This window comes from Hemiscyllium ocellatum, chromosome 25 (assembly GCF_020745735.1).
Source record: "Hemiscyllium ocellatum isolate sHemOce1 chromosome 25, sHemOce1.pat.X.cur, whole genome shotgun sequence".
NCBI lineage: Eukaryota > Metazoa > Chordata > Chondrichthyes > Orectolobiformes > Hemiscylliidae > Hemiscyllium > Hemiscyllium ocellatum.
The window spans coordinates 322,650-339,135 of record NC_083425.1 but is presented as its reverse complement, the minus strand read 5'-3'; the positions used below and the strand labels follow the sequence as shown (position 1 = coordinate 339,135).

Below are 16,486 nucleotides of genomic sequence, written 5' to 3'. Positions count from 1 at the left end.
CACCCTCCCTCTGCGTCCCACACCCTCCCTCTGCATCCTACACCCTCCCTCTGCATCCTACACCCTCCCTCTGCATCCTACACCCTCCCTCTGCATCCTACACCCTCTCTCTGCATCCCACATCCTCCCTCTGACTCCCATACTCTCCCCTGCATCCCACACCCTCCCTCTGCATCTACACCCTCTCTCTGCATCCCACACCCTCCCTCTGCATCCCACACCCTCCCTCTGCATCCCACACCCTCCCTCTGCGTCCCACACCCTCCCTCTGCGTCCGACACCCTCCCTCTGCGTCCGACACCCTCCCTCTGCGTCCCACACCCTCCCTCTGCGTCCCACACCCTCCCTCTGCGTCCCACACCCTCCCTCTGCTTCCCACACCCTCCCTCTGCATCCTACACCCTCCCGCTGCATTACACACCCTCCCTCTGCATCCTACACCCTCCCTCTGCATCCTACACCCTCTCTCTGCATCCCACATCCTCCCTCTGACTCCCATACTCTCCCCCTGCATCCCACACCCTCCCTCTGCATCTACACCCTCTCTCTGCATCCTTCAACCACTCTCAGCATCCCACACCCTCTCTCTGCATCCCACACACTCCATCTGCATCCCACACCCTCTCTCTGCATCCCACACACTCTCTCTGCATCCTAATCCCTCTCTCTGTATCCCACACCCTCCCTCTGCATCCCACACCCTCCCTCTGCATCCTACACCTTGTCACTGCATCCCACACCCTCCCTCTGCACCCCACACCCTCCCTCTGCATCCTACACCCTCTCTCTGCATCCCACACCCACTCTCTGCACCCCAGACCCTCCCTCTGCATCCCAAACCCTCCATCTGCATCCCACCCCCTCCCTCTGCATCCCGCACCCTCCCTCTGCATCCTACACCCTCTCTCTGCATCCCACACCCACTCTCTGCACCCCAGACCCTCCCTCTGCATCCCAAACCCTCCATCTGCATCCCACCCCCTCCCTCTGCATCCCGCACCCTCCCTCTGCATCCTACACCCTCTCTCTGCATCCCACGCCCACTCTCTGCACCCCAGACCCTCCCTCTGCATCCCACACCCTCCCTGTGCATCGTACACCCTCTCTCTGCATCCCACACCCTCCCTCTGCATCCCACAGCCTGTCACTGCAACCCACACCCTCACTCTGCATTCAACACCCTACTTCTGAATGCCACACCCTCCCTCAGAATCCCAAACCCTCCCTCTGCATCCCACACCCTCTCTCTGCATCCCACACCCTCCCTCTGCATCCTACACCCTCTCTCTGCATCCCACACCCTCCCTCTGCATCCAATACCCTCCCTCTGCCTCCCATACTCTCCCTCTGCACCCCATACCCTCCCTCTGCATCCCACACCCTCCCTCTGCATCCTACACACTCTCTCTGCAACCCACACCCTCACTCTGCATCCAACACCCTCCCTCTGCATCCCACACCCTCCTCCGTATCCCACACTCTCTCTCTGCATCCCACACTCTCTCTCTGCATCCCACACCCTCCCTCTGCATCCCACCCCCTTGCTCTGCATCCCACACCCTCCCTCTGCATCCCAGACCCTCCCTCTGCATCCCACACCCTCCATCTGCATCCCACACCCTCCTTGTGCATCCTACACCCTCTCTCTGCATCCAACACCCTCCCTCTGAATCCCAAACCCTCCCTCTGGATCCCACACCCTCCCTTTGAATACCACACCCTCACTCTGCATCCCACACCCTGCATCTGCATCCCACACATTCTCTCTGCATCCCACACCCTCCCTCTGCATCCCACACCCTCCCTCTGCATCCTACATGCTGTCGCTGCATCCCACACCCTCCCTCTGCATTCCACACCCTCTCTCTGCATCCTACACCCTCCCTCTACATCCTACACGCTGTCTCTGTAACCCACACCCTCTCTCTGCATCCCACACCCTCTCTCTGCATCCCACACCCTCTCTCTGCATCCTACTCCCTCCCTCTGCATCCCACACCCTCCCACTGCATCCCACACCCTCCCTCTGCATCCCACACACTCCATCTGCATCCCACACCCTGTCGCTGCATTCCATACCCTCTCTATGTATTCCACACCCTCTCTCTGCATCCCACACCCTCCCTCTGCGTCCCACACCCTCCCTCTGCGTCCCACACCCTCCCCCTGCATCCCATACTCTCCCCCTGCATCCCACACCCTCCCTCTGCATCCTACACACTCTCTCTGCATCCCACACCCTCCCTCTGCATCCCACGGCCTGTCACTGCAACCCACACCCTCACTCTGCATCCAATACCCTCCCTCTGAATCCCACACCCTCCCTCTGCATCCCACCCCCTTGCTCTGCATCCCACACCCTCTCTCTGTATTACACACCCTCCCTCTGCGTCCCACACCCTCCCTCTGCGTCCCACACCCTCCCTCTGCGTCCCACACCCTCCCTCTGCGTCCAACACCCTCCCTCTGCATTCCACACCCTCCCTCTGCATCCCACACCCTCTCTATGCATCCCACATCCTCCCCCTGCATCCCATACTCTCCCCCTGCATCCCACACCCTCCCTCTGCATCCCACACCCTCTCTCTGCATCCCACACACTCCATCTGCATCCCACACCCTGTCGCTGCATTCCACACCCTCTCTATGTATTCCACACCCTCTATCTGCATCCCACACCCTCCCTCTGCGTCCCACACCCTCCCTCTGCGTCCCACACCCTCCCTCTGCATCCTACACCCTCCCTCTGCATTACACACCCTCCGTCTGCATCCTACACCCTCTCTCTGCATCCCACATCCTCCCTCTGCATCCCACACCCTTCCTCTGCATCCTACACCCTCCCTCTGCATCCTACACCTTGTCACTGCATCCCACACCCTCCCTCTGCATCCCACACCCTCTCTATGCATCCCACATCCTCCCCCTGCATCCCATACTCTCCCCCTGCATCCCACACCCTCCCTCTGCATCCTACACACTCCCTCTGCGTCCCACACCCTCCCTCTGCGTCCCACACCCTCCCTCTGCGTCCCACACCCTCCCTCTGCGTCCCACACCCTCCCTCTGCGTCCCACACCCTCCCTCTGCGTCCAACAACCTCCCTCTGCATTCCACACCCTCCCTCTGCATCCCACACCCTCTCTATGCATCCCACATCCTCCCCCTGCATCCCATACTCTCCCCCTGCATCCCACACCCTCCCTCTGCATCCCACACCCTCTCTCTGCATCCCACACACTCCATCTGCATCCCACACCCTGTCTATGTATTCCACACCCTCTATCTGCATCCCACACCCTCCCTCTGCGTCCCACACCCTCCCTCTGCGTCCCACACCCTCCCTCTGCATCCTACACCCTCCCTCTGCATTACACACCCTCCGTCTGCATCCTACACCCTCTCTCTGCATCCCACATCCTCCCTCTGCATTCCACACCCTTCCTCTGCATCCTACACCCTCCCTCTGCATCCTACACCTTGTCACTGCATCCCACACCCTCCCTCTGCATCCCACACCCTCTCTATGCATCCCACATCCTCCCCCTGCATCCCATACTCTCCCCCTGCATCCCACACCCTCCCTCTGCATCCTACACACTCTCTCTGCATCCCACACCCTCCCTCTGCATCCCACATCCTCTGTCTGCATCCCACACCTTCTCTCTGCATCCCAAACCCCCCCTCTGCGTCCCACACCCTCCCTCTGCGTCCCACACCCTCCCTCTGCGTCCCGCACCCTCCCTCTGCATCCCATACTCTCCCCCTGCATCCCACACCCTCCCTCTGCATCCCACATCCTCCCTCTGCCTCCCATACTCTCCCTCTGCACCCCACACCCTCCCTCTGCATCCCACACCCTCCCTCTGCATCCTACACACTCTCTCTGCATCCCACACCCTCTCTCTGCATCCCACACCCTGTCGCTGCATTCCACACCCTCTCTATGTATTCCACACCCTCTCTCTGCATCCCACACCCTCCCTCTGAATCCCACACCCTCTCTCTGCATCCCTCAACCACTCTCAGCATCCCACACCCTCTCTCTGCATCCCACACACTCCATCTGCATCCCACACACTCTCTCTGCATCCTACTCCCTCTCTCTGTATCCCACACCCTCCCTCTGCATCCCACACCCTCCCTCTGCATCCTATACCTTGTCACTGCATCCCACACCCTCCCTCTGCATCCCACACCCTCCCTCTGCATCCTACACCCTCTCTCTGCATCCCACACCCACTCTCTGCACCCCAGACCCTCCCTCTGCATCCCAAACCCTCCATCTGCATCCCACCCCCTCCAACTGCATCCCGCACCCTCCCTCTGCATCCTACACCCTCTCTCTGCATCCCACGCCCACTCTCTGCACCCCAGACCCTCCCTCTGCATCCCACAGCCTGTCACTGCAACCCACACCCTCACTCTGCATTCAACACCCTACTTCTGAATGCCACACCCTCCCTCAGAATCCCAAACCCTCCCTCTGCATCCCACACCCTCTCTCTGCATCCCACACCCTCTCTCTGCATCCCACACCCTCCCTCTGCATCCAATACCCTCCCTCTGAATCCCACATCCTCCCTCTGCGTCCCACACCCTCCCTCTGCATCCTACACCCTCCCTCTGCATTACACACCCTCCCTCTGCATCCTACACCCTCTCTCTGCATCCCACATCCTCTCTCTGCCTCCCATACTCTCCCCCTGCATCCCACACCCTCCCTCTGCATCTACACCCTCTCTCTGCATCCATCAACCACTCTCAGCATCCCACACCCTCTCTCTGCATCCCACACCCTCTCTCTGCATCCCACTCCCTCCCTCTGCATCCCACTCCCTCCCTCTGCATCCCACACCCTCCCTCTGCATCCCACACCCTCCCTCTGCATTATACACCCTCCCTCTGCATCCCACACCCTCTCTCTGCATCCTTCAACCACTCTCAGCATCCCACACCCTCTCTCTGCATCCCACACACTCCATCTGCATCCCACACCCTGTCGCTGCATTCCACACCCTCTCTATGTATTCCACACCCTCTCTCTGCGTCGCACACCCTCCCTCTGCGTCGCACACCCTCCCTCTGCGTCGCACACCCTCCCTCTGCGTCCCACACCCTCCCTCTGCGTCCCACACCCTCCCTCTGCGTCCCACACCCTCCCTCTGCATCCTACATCCTCTGTCTGCATCCCACACCTTCTCTCTGCATCCCAAACCCCCCCTCTGCGTCCCACACCCTCCCTCTGCGTCCCACACCCTCCCTCTGCGTCCCACACCCTCCCTCTGCATCCTACACCCTCCCTCTGCATTACACACCCTCCCTCTGCATCCTACACCCTCCCTCTGCATCCTACACCCTCTCTCTGCATCCCACATCCTCCCTCTGACTCCCATACTCTCCCCCTGCATCCCACACCCTCCCTCTGCATCTACACCCTCTCTCTGCATCCTTCAACCACTCTCAGCATCCCACACCCTCTCTCTGCATCCCACACACTCCATCTGCATCCCACACCCTCTCTCTGCATCCCACACACTCCATCTGCATCCCACACACTCTCTCTGCATCCTACTCCCTCTCTCTGTATCCCACACCCTCCCTCTGTATCCCACACCCTCCCTCTGCATCCTACACCTTGTCACTGCATCCCACACCCTCCCTCTGCACCCCACACCCTCCCTCTGCGTCCCACACCCTCCCTCTGCGTCCCACACCCTCCCTCTGCGTCCAGCACCCTCCCTCTGCATTCCACACCCTCCCTCTGCATTCCACACCCTCCCTCTGCATTCCACACTCTCCCCCTGCATCCCATACTCTCCCCCCGCATCCCACACCCTCCCCCTGCATCCCACACACTCTCTCTGCATCCCACACCCTCCCTCTGCATCCCACATCCTCTGTCTGCATCCCACACCTTCTCTCTGCATCCCAAACCCCCCCTCTGCGTCCCACACCCTCCCTCTGCGTCCCACACCCTCCCTCTGCGTCCCACACCCTCCCTCTGCTTCCCACACCCTCCCTCTGCATCCTACACCCTCCCTCTGCATTACACACCCTCCCTCTGCATCCTACACCCTCCCTCTGCATCCTACACCCTCTCTCTGCATCCCACATCCTCCCTCTGACTCCCATACTCTCCCCCTGCATCCCACACCCTCCCCCTGCATCCCACACCCTCCCTCTGCATCTACACCCTCTCTCTGCATCCTTCAACCACTCTCAGCATCCCACACCCTCTCTCTGCATCCCACACACTCCATCTGCATCCCACACCCTCTCTCTGCATCCCACACACTCTCTCTGCATCCTACTCCCTCTCTCTGTATCCCACACCCTCCCTCTGCATCCCACACCCTCCCTCTGCATCCTACACCTTGTCACTGCATCCTCACCCTCCCTCTGCACCCTACACCCTCCCTCTGCATCCTACACCCTCTCTCTGCATCCCACACCCACTCTCTGCACCCCAGACCCTCCCTCTGCATCCCAAACCCTCCATCTGCATCCCACCCCCTCCCTCTGCATCCCGCACCCTCCCTCTGCATCCTGCACCCTCTCTCTGCATCCCACGCCCACTCTCTGCACCCCAGACCCTCCCTCTGCATCCCACACCCTCCCTGTGCATCGTACACCCTCTCTCTGCATCCCACACCCTCCCTCTGCATCCCACAGCCTGTCACTGCAACCCACACCCTCACTCTGCATTCAACACCCTACTTCTGAATGCCACACCCTCCCTCAGAATCCCACACCCTCCCTCTGCATCCCACACCCTCTCTCTGCATCCCACACCCTCCCTCTGCATCCTACACCCTCTCTCTGCATCCCACACCCTCCCTCTGCATCCAATACCCTCCCTCTGAATCCCACATCCTCCCTCTGCGTCCCACACCCTCCCTCTGCATCCTACACCCTCCCTCTGCATTACACACCCTCCCTCTGCATCCTACACCCTCCCTCTGCATCCCACATCCTCCCTCTGCCTCCCATACTCTCCCTCTGCACCCCACACCCTCCCTCTGCATCCCACACCCTCCCTCTGCATCCTACACACTCTCTCTGCATCCCACACCCTCCCTCTGCATCCCACGGCCTGTCACTGCAACCCACACCCTCACTCTGCATCCAATACCCTCCCTCTGAATCCCACACCCTCCCTCTGCATCCCACCCCCTTGCTCTGCATCCCACCCCCTTGCTCTGCATCCCACACCCTCTCTCTGCACCCCACACCCTCCCTCCGCATCCCACACCCTCCTCCGCATCCCACACTCTCTCTCTGCATCCCACACTCTCTCTCTGCACCCCACACTCTCTCTCTGCACCCCAGACCCTCCCTCTGCATCCCACACCCTCCATCTGCATCCCACACCCTCCTTGTGCATCCTACACCCTCTCTCTGCATCCCACACCCTCCCTCTGCATCCTACACACTCTCTCTGCATCCAACACCCTCCCTCTGAATGCCACACCCTCCCTCTGAATCCCAAACCCTCCCTCTGGATCCCACACCCTCCCTTTGAATACCACACCCTCACTCTGAATACCACACCCTCACTCTGAATACCATACCCTCCCTCTGCGTCCCACACCCTCTCTCAGCATCCCACATTCTCACTCTGCATCCCACACTCTCCCTCTGCATCGTACACCCTCCCTCTGCATCCTACACTCTCTCTCTGCATCCCACACCCTCCCTCTGCATCCCACACCCTCCCTCTGCATCCCACACCCTCCCTCTGCATCCCACCCCCTCACTCTGCATCCCACACCCTCCCTCTGCATCCCACACCCTGCATCTGCATCCCACACATTCTCTCTGCATTCCACACCCTCTCTCTGCATCCTACACCCTCCCTCTACATCCTACACGCTGTCTCTGTAACCCACACCCTCTCTCTGCATCCCACACCCTCTCTCTGCATCCCACACCCTCTCTCTGCATCCTACTCCCTCCCTCTGCATCCCACACCCTCCCACTGCATCCCACACCCTCCCGCTGCATCCCACAACCTTTCGCTGCATCCCACACCCTCCCTCTGCATTCCACACCATCTCTCTGCATCCTACACGCTCCCTCGGTATCCTACATGCTGTCTCTGTAACCCACATCCTCTCCCTGCATTCCACAGACTCCCACTGCATCCTACACCCTGCCTCTGCATCCTACTCCCTCTCTCTCTGCATCCCACACCCTCTCGCTGCATCCTACTCCCTCCCTCTGCATCACGCACCCTCCCTCTGCATCCCACACCCTCCCTCTGCATCCCACACACTTCTTCTGCATCCCACATCCTCCCTCTGCATTCCACATGCTGTCGCTGCATCCCACACCCTCCCTCTGCATTCCACACCCTCTCTCTGCATCCTACACCCTCCCTCTGCATCCCACACCCTCCCTCTGCATCCCACACCCTCCCTCTGCATCCCACACCCTCCCTCTGCATCCCACACCCTCCCTCTGGGTCCCACACCCTCCCTCTGGGTCCCACACCCTCCCTCTGCGTCCCACACCCTCCCTCTGCGTCCCACACCCTCCCTCTGCATCCTACACCTTGTCGCTGCATCCCACACTCTCTCTCTGCACCCCACACCCTCCCTCTGCATCCCACACCCTCCCTCTGCATTCCACCCCCTCTCTCTGAATCCCACACTCTCTCTCTGCACCCCACACCCTCCCTCTGCATCCCACACCCTCCCTCTGCATCCCACACCCTCCCTCTGCATCCCACACCCTCCCTCTGCATCCCACACCCTCCCTCTGCATCCCACACCCTCCCTCTGCATCCCACACCCTCCCTCTGCATCCCACACCCTTCCTCTGAATCCCACACCCTCCCTCTGAATACCACACCCTCCCTCTGAATACCACACCCTCTCTCTGCATCCCACACCCTCTCTCTGCATCCCACTCCCTCCATCTGCATCCCACACTCTCCCTCTGCATCCCACACCCTCCCTCTGAATCCCACACCCTCCCTCTGAATCCCACACCCTCCCTCTGAATCCCACACCCTCCCTCTGAATCCCACATCCTCCCTCTGAATCCCACACCCTCCCTCTGCATTCCACACCCTCTCTCTGCATCCTACACCCTCCCTCTGCATCCTACACGCTGTCTCTGTAACCCACACCCTCCCTCTGCATCCCACACCCTCCCTCTGCATCCCACACCCTCCCTCTGCATCCCACACCCTCCCTCTGCATCCCACACCCTCCCTCTGCATCCCACACCCTCCCTCTGCATTCCACACCCTCCCTCTGCATCCCACACCCTGTCGCTGCATCCCTCACCCTCCCTCTGCATTCCACACCCTCTCTCTGCATCCTACACCCTCCCTCTGCATTCCACACCCTCCCTCTGCATTCCACACCCTCCCTCTGCATTCCACACCCTCCCTCTGCATTCCACACCCTCCCTCTGCATCCCACACCCTCTCTCTGCATTCCACACCCTCTCTCTGCATCCTACACCCTCCCTCTGCATCCTACACGCTGTCTCTGCATTCCACACCCTCTCTCTGCATTCCACACCCTCTCTCTGCATCCCACACCCTCCCTCTGCATCCCACACCCTCCCTCTGCATCCCACACCCTCCCTCTGCATCCCACACCCTCCCTCTGCATCCCACACCCTGTCGCTGCATCCCACACCATCTCTCTGCATCCTACACCCTCCCTCTGCATCCTACATGCTGTCTCTGTAACCCACACCCTCTCCCTGCATTCCACACACTCCCACTGCATCCTACTCCCTCTCTCTCTGCATCCTACTCCCTCCCTTTGCATCCCACACCCTCCCTTTGCATCCCACACCCTCCCTTTGCATCCCACACCCTCCCTTTGCATCCCACACCCTCTCTCTGGACCCCCACACCCTCCCTCTGCGTCCCACACCCTCTCTCTGCATCCCACACCCTCTCTCTGCGTCCCACTCCTTCCATCTGCATCCCACATTCTCCCTCTGAATCCCACACCCTCCCTCTGAATCCCACACCCTCCCTCTGCATCCCACACCCTCTTCTGCATCCAACACCCTTCCTCTGCAACCCACACCCTCCCTCTGCATCCCACACCCTCCCTCTGCATCCCACACCCTCCCTCTGCATCCTACACGCTGTCTCTGTAACCCACACCCTCTCTCTGCATTCCACACACTGACACTGCATCCTACACCCTCCCTCTGCATCCCACACCCTCCCTCTGCATCCCACACCCTCCCTCTGCATCCCACACCCTCCCTCTGCATTCCACACTCTCCCTCTGCATCCCACACCCTCTCTCTGCATTCCACACCCTCTCTCTGCATCCTACACCCTCCCTCTGCATCTTACACCCTCTCTCTGTAACCCACACCCTCTCTCTGCATTCCACACCCTCTCTCTGCATCCTACTCCCTCTCTCTGCATCCCACACCCTCCCTCTGCATCCCACACCCTCCCTCTGCATCCCACAGCCTGTCGCTGCATCCTACACCCTCCCTCTGCATTCCACACCATCTCTCTGCATCCTACACCCTCCCTCTGCATCCTACATGCTGTCTCTGTAACCCACACCCTCTCCCTGCATTCCACACACTCCCACTGCATCCTACTCCCTCTCTCTCTGCATCCCACTCCCTCTCTCTGCATCCTACTCCCTCCCTCTGCATCCCACACCCTCCCTTTGCATCCCACACCCTCCCTCTGCATCCCACACTCTCCCTCTGCATCCCACACTCTCCCTCTGCATCCCACACCCTCCCTCTGCATCCCACACCCTCCCTCTGCATCCCACACGCTGTCGATGCATCCCACACTGTCCCTCTGCATTCCACACCCTCTCTCTGCATTCTACACCCTCCCTCTGCATCCTACATGCTGCCTCTGTAATCACACCCTCTCTCTGCATTTCACACACTCCCACTGCATCCTACACCCTGTCTCTGCATCCCACACCCTCCCTCTGCATCCTACTCCCTCTCTCTGCATCACACACCCTGTCGCTGCATCCCACACCCTCTCTCTGCATCCCACACCCTCTCTCTGCATCCTAATCCCTCCCTCTGCATCCCACACCCTCCCTCTGCATCCGTCACCTTCCCTCTGCATCCCACACCCTCCCTCTGCATCCTTCACCTTCCCTCTGCATCCTACACCCTCACTCTACACCCTACACCCTCTCTCTGCATCCTACACCCTCTGTCTGCATCCTACACCCTCCCTCTGCATCCTACACCCTGTCGCTGAAACCCACACCCTCTCTGCATCCCACACCCTCCCTCTGAATGCCACACCCTCCCTCTGCATCCCACACCCTCCCTCTGCATCCCACACCCTCTCTCTGCATCCCACACCCTCCCTCTGCATCCCACACCCTCCCTCTGCATCCCACACCCTCCCTCTGCATCCCACACCCTCTCTCTCCCTCCCACACCCTCTCTCTCCCTCCCACACCCTCTCTCTCCCTCCCACACCCTCTCTCTGCATCCCACACCCTCCCTCTGCATCCCACACCCTCCCTCTGCATCCCACACCCTCCCTCTGCATCCCACACCCTCCATCTGCATCCCACACCATCCCTCTGCATCCCACACCCTCTCTCTGCATCCCACACCCTCTCTCTGCATCCCACACCCTCTCTCTGCATCCCACACCCTCTCTCTGCATCCCACACCCTCCCTCTGCATCCCACACCATCCCTCTGCATCCCACACCCTCTCTCTGCAACCCACAGCCTCTCTCTGCATCCTACACCCTCCCTCTGCATCCTACATTCTGTCTCTGTAACCCACACCCTCTCTCTGCATTCCACACACTCCCACTGCATCCTACACCCTGCCTCTGCATCCCACACCCTCCCTCTGCATCCTACACCCTGCCTCTCCCTCCCACACCCTCCCTCTACATCCTACACCCTCCATCTGCATCCTACATCCTCCCTCTGCATCCTACACCCTCCCTCTGCATCCTACACCCTCCCTCTGCATCCTACACCTTCCCTCTGCATCCTACAGCCTCACTCTGCACCCTACACCCTCTCTCTACACCCTACACCCTCTCTCTACACCCTACACCCTCTCTCTGCATCCTGCACCCTCCCTCTGCATCCTGCACCCTCCCTCTGCATCCTGCACCCTCCCTCTGCATCCCACACCCTCCCTCTGCACCCCACACCCTCCGTCTGCATCCCACACCCTCCCTCTGAATCCCACACTCTCCCTCTGCAGCCTGTACTCTCTCTCTCTCTCTCTCTCAGTGTTGTGTCCAATCTCCCTGATTATCCAATGAATCCTGGCTTTCATTTGCCGTTTTCCATCTTGTTTGACGTGTCCAACTAAAATTCCTCTGTGTTCTGGTTCAGCTTTTCTCTATTTCTGATCTTTACCTCATGATATAATGATCGTTACTGTATAAATGTGTTTCACAGACATCTGGCGAACTTGTTCCACAGAATCAGCCTCATTCTGATTTAGCTCGGGGACCAAATGGACAAGGAAGTTCTCCTGAAATTCCTCCCTTCCCTTTCATTTTCTCAGTCAATGTTTGTGGAGTTAAAGTCCTCCAATGTCAAGCACTCTTTAATTTTAGACATCTCTGTGATTCCCTGACTCCCTCACGTGCTGTCACATTGTCTCCCTCCATCCTCTCTGCCCCTCACACTCTCTCTCTTTCTCACTCTTGCTTTCCTCACCATTGTATTTCTCTTTCCACTCACTCCCTCTATTTCTGTTTTCCCACTCGCTTTCACACCACACTCTCCCTTCTGCATACTCTCTCTTTCTTTCTACGCCATTCTCTCTCCCCACACAGTATCTCTCCACCACTTTCTCTCTCTCCCTTTTCTCCCACTGCGCTCCTTCCTCGCATCTCACATTCTCCCCCACTCCATCTTGCACTACTCCCTCTCACTCTTGCTCTCCCATTCTCCTGCTCTCCTTCTCTCTTTGGGAGTTTTTAACCAGGATAATCTCCCTTAACCAGGATAATCTCCCTTAACCAAATAGAGTCCATTCTGGCCTCTCAAGGTCACCGTTTCAATCTTGGTGAGAAATGGACATTCCTCTGCTGGACACAGCCTTTCCCAGAATGCCGAGTTGTGGATTGGATGTGTTGTTGGAGTCACCTGCCTGTTTCTGTTTTGGATCTACTGGAGTTTGAAAGAGTAAGAGACAACTTTGATTGAAACAGATAAGATCCTGAGCTGGGTCTTGGCAGGGCAGACGTGGAGAGGATGTTACCTTGTACTGGAAATGCTGGAACAAGCCATTACCCTTAAAAATCAAGGATTGCCCATTTAAGATTGAGATGGTGAATTTTATTCCCAGAGGATTGTGAGCCTTTGAAACTGTCTTCCTGAAAAGGTGGTCAATGCTATGTCTTTGAATATTTTTTAAGGCAGAGGTGGAGAGATTTGTATTAAACAAGAGGGTAAAAAGTGTAAGTGGGAGTAAGATTTCAGGTTACAATCAGATAAACCTTGATCTTACTGAATGGTGGAGCAGGCTCAATCTGCTGAATGTCCTATTGCTTCTTATTTGTACGTTCATTTGCAATGTTTGTCTTAACCATTCTCGTGAAGGAGAAGAGGCAGTTAAGTGTGAGTAAATATGCTAATTGTGTGTATATGTTTGAGTGTCTGTGTGTGTCTACATTTGTTTACATTTGTGTGTATCTTTATGTGTCTTGGTGTCCGAGTTTGTGTGTATCTGTGAGAGTGTGTAAGACTGTGTGTCTGTGTGACTGTGCGTATGTCTACCTGTATGACTGTGTGCGACTGTGTGTGTGTGTGTGAGACTGTGTGTTTGTGTGATTGTTTATTTGTGTGTGTGTCTGTCTATGTGACTATGTGTATAACTGTGTGTGTGTCTGTATGTGTATCTGTGTGAGTCTGTGTATCTGTGTGCACATGTGTGTGACTGTGTGACTCTGTGTGTGTGTCAGTGTGACTGTGTACGTGTGCATATGTGTGTATGTGTGTGTGTGTCTGTGTGCGCGTGTGTGTGTGTGTGTGTGTGTGTGTGTCAGTGCATGGTGCTGCGTTGTCTGATGTTTCAGCCCTGGGTTCACTGTGGGCAGGTTTTGTGACCTGAGCTTTGCTGAGTTTCTGCTGGCAGGCTTCGACGCAATAGAGTAATGTTGTAAAGGACGAGTGGCCTGAAGGGCACACATCGCTTGCTGTGGGCTCCAGCTGGGTCTAAGAGTTCTCCGTGTGTGTGATGTGCTGAGACTGTCAAGGGACTGACTGAGGAGTGCAGCAGCTGACGTGTGGAGTTGATATGATTTAGTAAAGCCTGGTACAGCTGAGTACTCAGAGCCCCTCGTTCAAACAGAGTAAGTAAGTGCAGCTTGGAGGTCAACAAAGGTTTGAAAGTTGACTGTGGGAGAGTTTCTCACAGTTTGACAGCTCACTCTCGTGTCCTGGGTGTTTTGTTCTTCTATCACCAAATCACCTGCGATTCTTTTTTCCATCCATTAACCACCTCCCGAAAATCACTTGTGTTTTTCACTTGATTAATTTACATGCAAAGTCTGTCAAGGGCAATGCAGAGCATCAAAGGTGAGGGAGCGGTAGGGAGAGGGTGAGGATGATAGTGGGACGTTCATTTGACTGGTTATGCCTGACTGTTTCCCAACTCATAATTACTCCTTCAGACTGGCTCAGGGGCACGACCCAAGCCAATGTGACTACGTTCATGAAGAGGAGGAGCCGGCGTTCGACTGGGGGTGGTGGTGGGGGGGAACAAAGTTAAAAATCACACAACACCATGTTATAGTCCAACAGGTTTATTTTGGAAATGGAAGCTTTTGGAGTGCTGCTCCTTCAGCAGGTGGTTGTGGGGTAGGATCATAAGACACAAAATTTATAGCAAAAGATCAGAGTATCAGAAATGACATGTTGAACAAACCTAGATTGCTGTTAAGTCTTTCATCTTTTAGAATGGGTTGCAGGTTTAGATTTATTAATATGTAAATCCCAGAACTTCTTTCAAGCCACATTCCCAAGATAACTTGAGGTTTTATAAAAAAAAGGTGACATCTCAGCTCAGACAATGCAGTAAAAGGTGTGAGGTTAGAATCTTGAGTCAAACCGGCTCTAGTTCCAAAGTAGGAATTTATAAAATATCGCATGGATTACTGTCCACAGAATGTGTGCTTTATGAACAAAACAGAATGTATCAGCAAATACAGTTTTGTTCCCTCCTAGTCGGGGAATACTTCAGTGGTCAGGGACATTCACCCTCGCATCCTTGGGTAACCGTCCTCCAAGGTGGACTTCAGGATACACAACAATGCAGAGTGGGTGAGCAGAGGCTGATAGCCAAGTTCCATACCCATGGGGAGGGCCTCAACCGGGACCTTGGGTTCATGTCACACTCCAGGTGACTCCATTGCACTATACACTCTCTCTCTCTCTCTCACACACACACACACTCTTACATACTCACACACTCACACAGACCCAGTCTCATACAAATGCTCTCTCAGACACACTCATACATACACATGCGTTCACACTATCTCACAGGCAGATACTCCATGACATTCATACACACACACACACACACACACACACACATATATAAGGAGTGAATTTGTATTTGGAGAATTGTGTTAGCAGCTGCATTCTATTTTGTTCAAAAAACACACATTCTGTAGACTATCAGTACACGTGATATTTTATAAATACCTACTTTGGAAATGAAACCAGTCTGAATAGCCAAAGTTGTCCCATTGTGTAAGAAGGGTAACAGAGATAATCTAGGGAATTACAGATGTGACCCTCATGTTTGTGGTAGGGAAATTATTGGAAAAGATTCCCAGGGACAAAATCTAGACACATTTAGAAGCAAATGGACTGATTAGTGATAGACAGCATGGTCTTGTGCAGGGGAGATCATGCCTCACTAAAACCTGATTGAGTTTTTTTGAGGAAGGTGAGGAAGGGAAAAGCAGTTGATGTTGTCTCCGTGGAACCTTCAGTAAAGCCTTTGACAAGGCCCCTCATGGCACTCTGTAACCAAAAGGTGAAGTCACATGGTATCGAGGTGAGATGGCAAGATGGATATTGAACTGGCTTAGTCACAGGAGACAGAGGGTAGTGGTAGGAGAATGCTTCTCTGAATGGAGGGCTGTGACTAGTGGTGTTCCACAGGGATCAGCACTGGGACCTCTGCTGTTTGTGGTCAACATAAATGATTTAGAGGAGAATCTAGCTGGTCTGATTAGTAGGTTTGTGGACAATACAAAGATTGATGGTGTTACGTATAATGAGGAGGATTATCAGAGGATACAGCAGGATATAGATCAGTTGGAGGAACCTTCTACCCCACCAACTTCCGATTATATCACATTATCCTCTGCCACTTCTGCCAACTACAAACAGACCCCACCACTAGGGATATATTTCCCTCCTCACCCCATCAGCATTTCAAAGAGACCATTCCTTCCGCTACTCCCTCAGATCTAAGCAGACAAAACGTCCAGAAACCCTAGCCATTCTCC

At 56.2% G+C, this 16,486-nt stretch overlaps 1 protein-coding gene across 7 annotated transcripts in view; it reads left to right on the top strand.

Moving 5' to 3' along the window:
- LOC132827722 (inactive rhomboid protein 2-like) overlaps positions 1 to 16,486 on the top strand; it is a 162,709-nt gene that overhangs the window by 107,186 nt on the left and 39,037 nt on the right. The gene's annotated exons all lie outside the window — the stretch shown is intronic.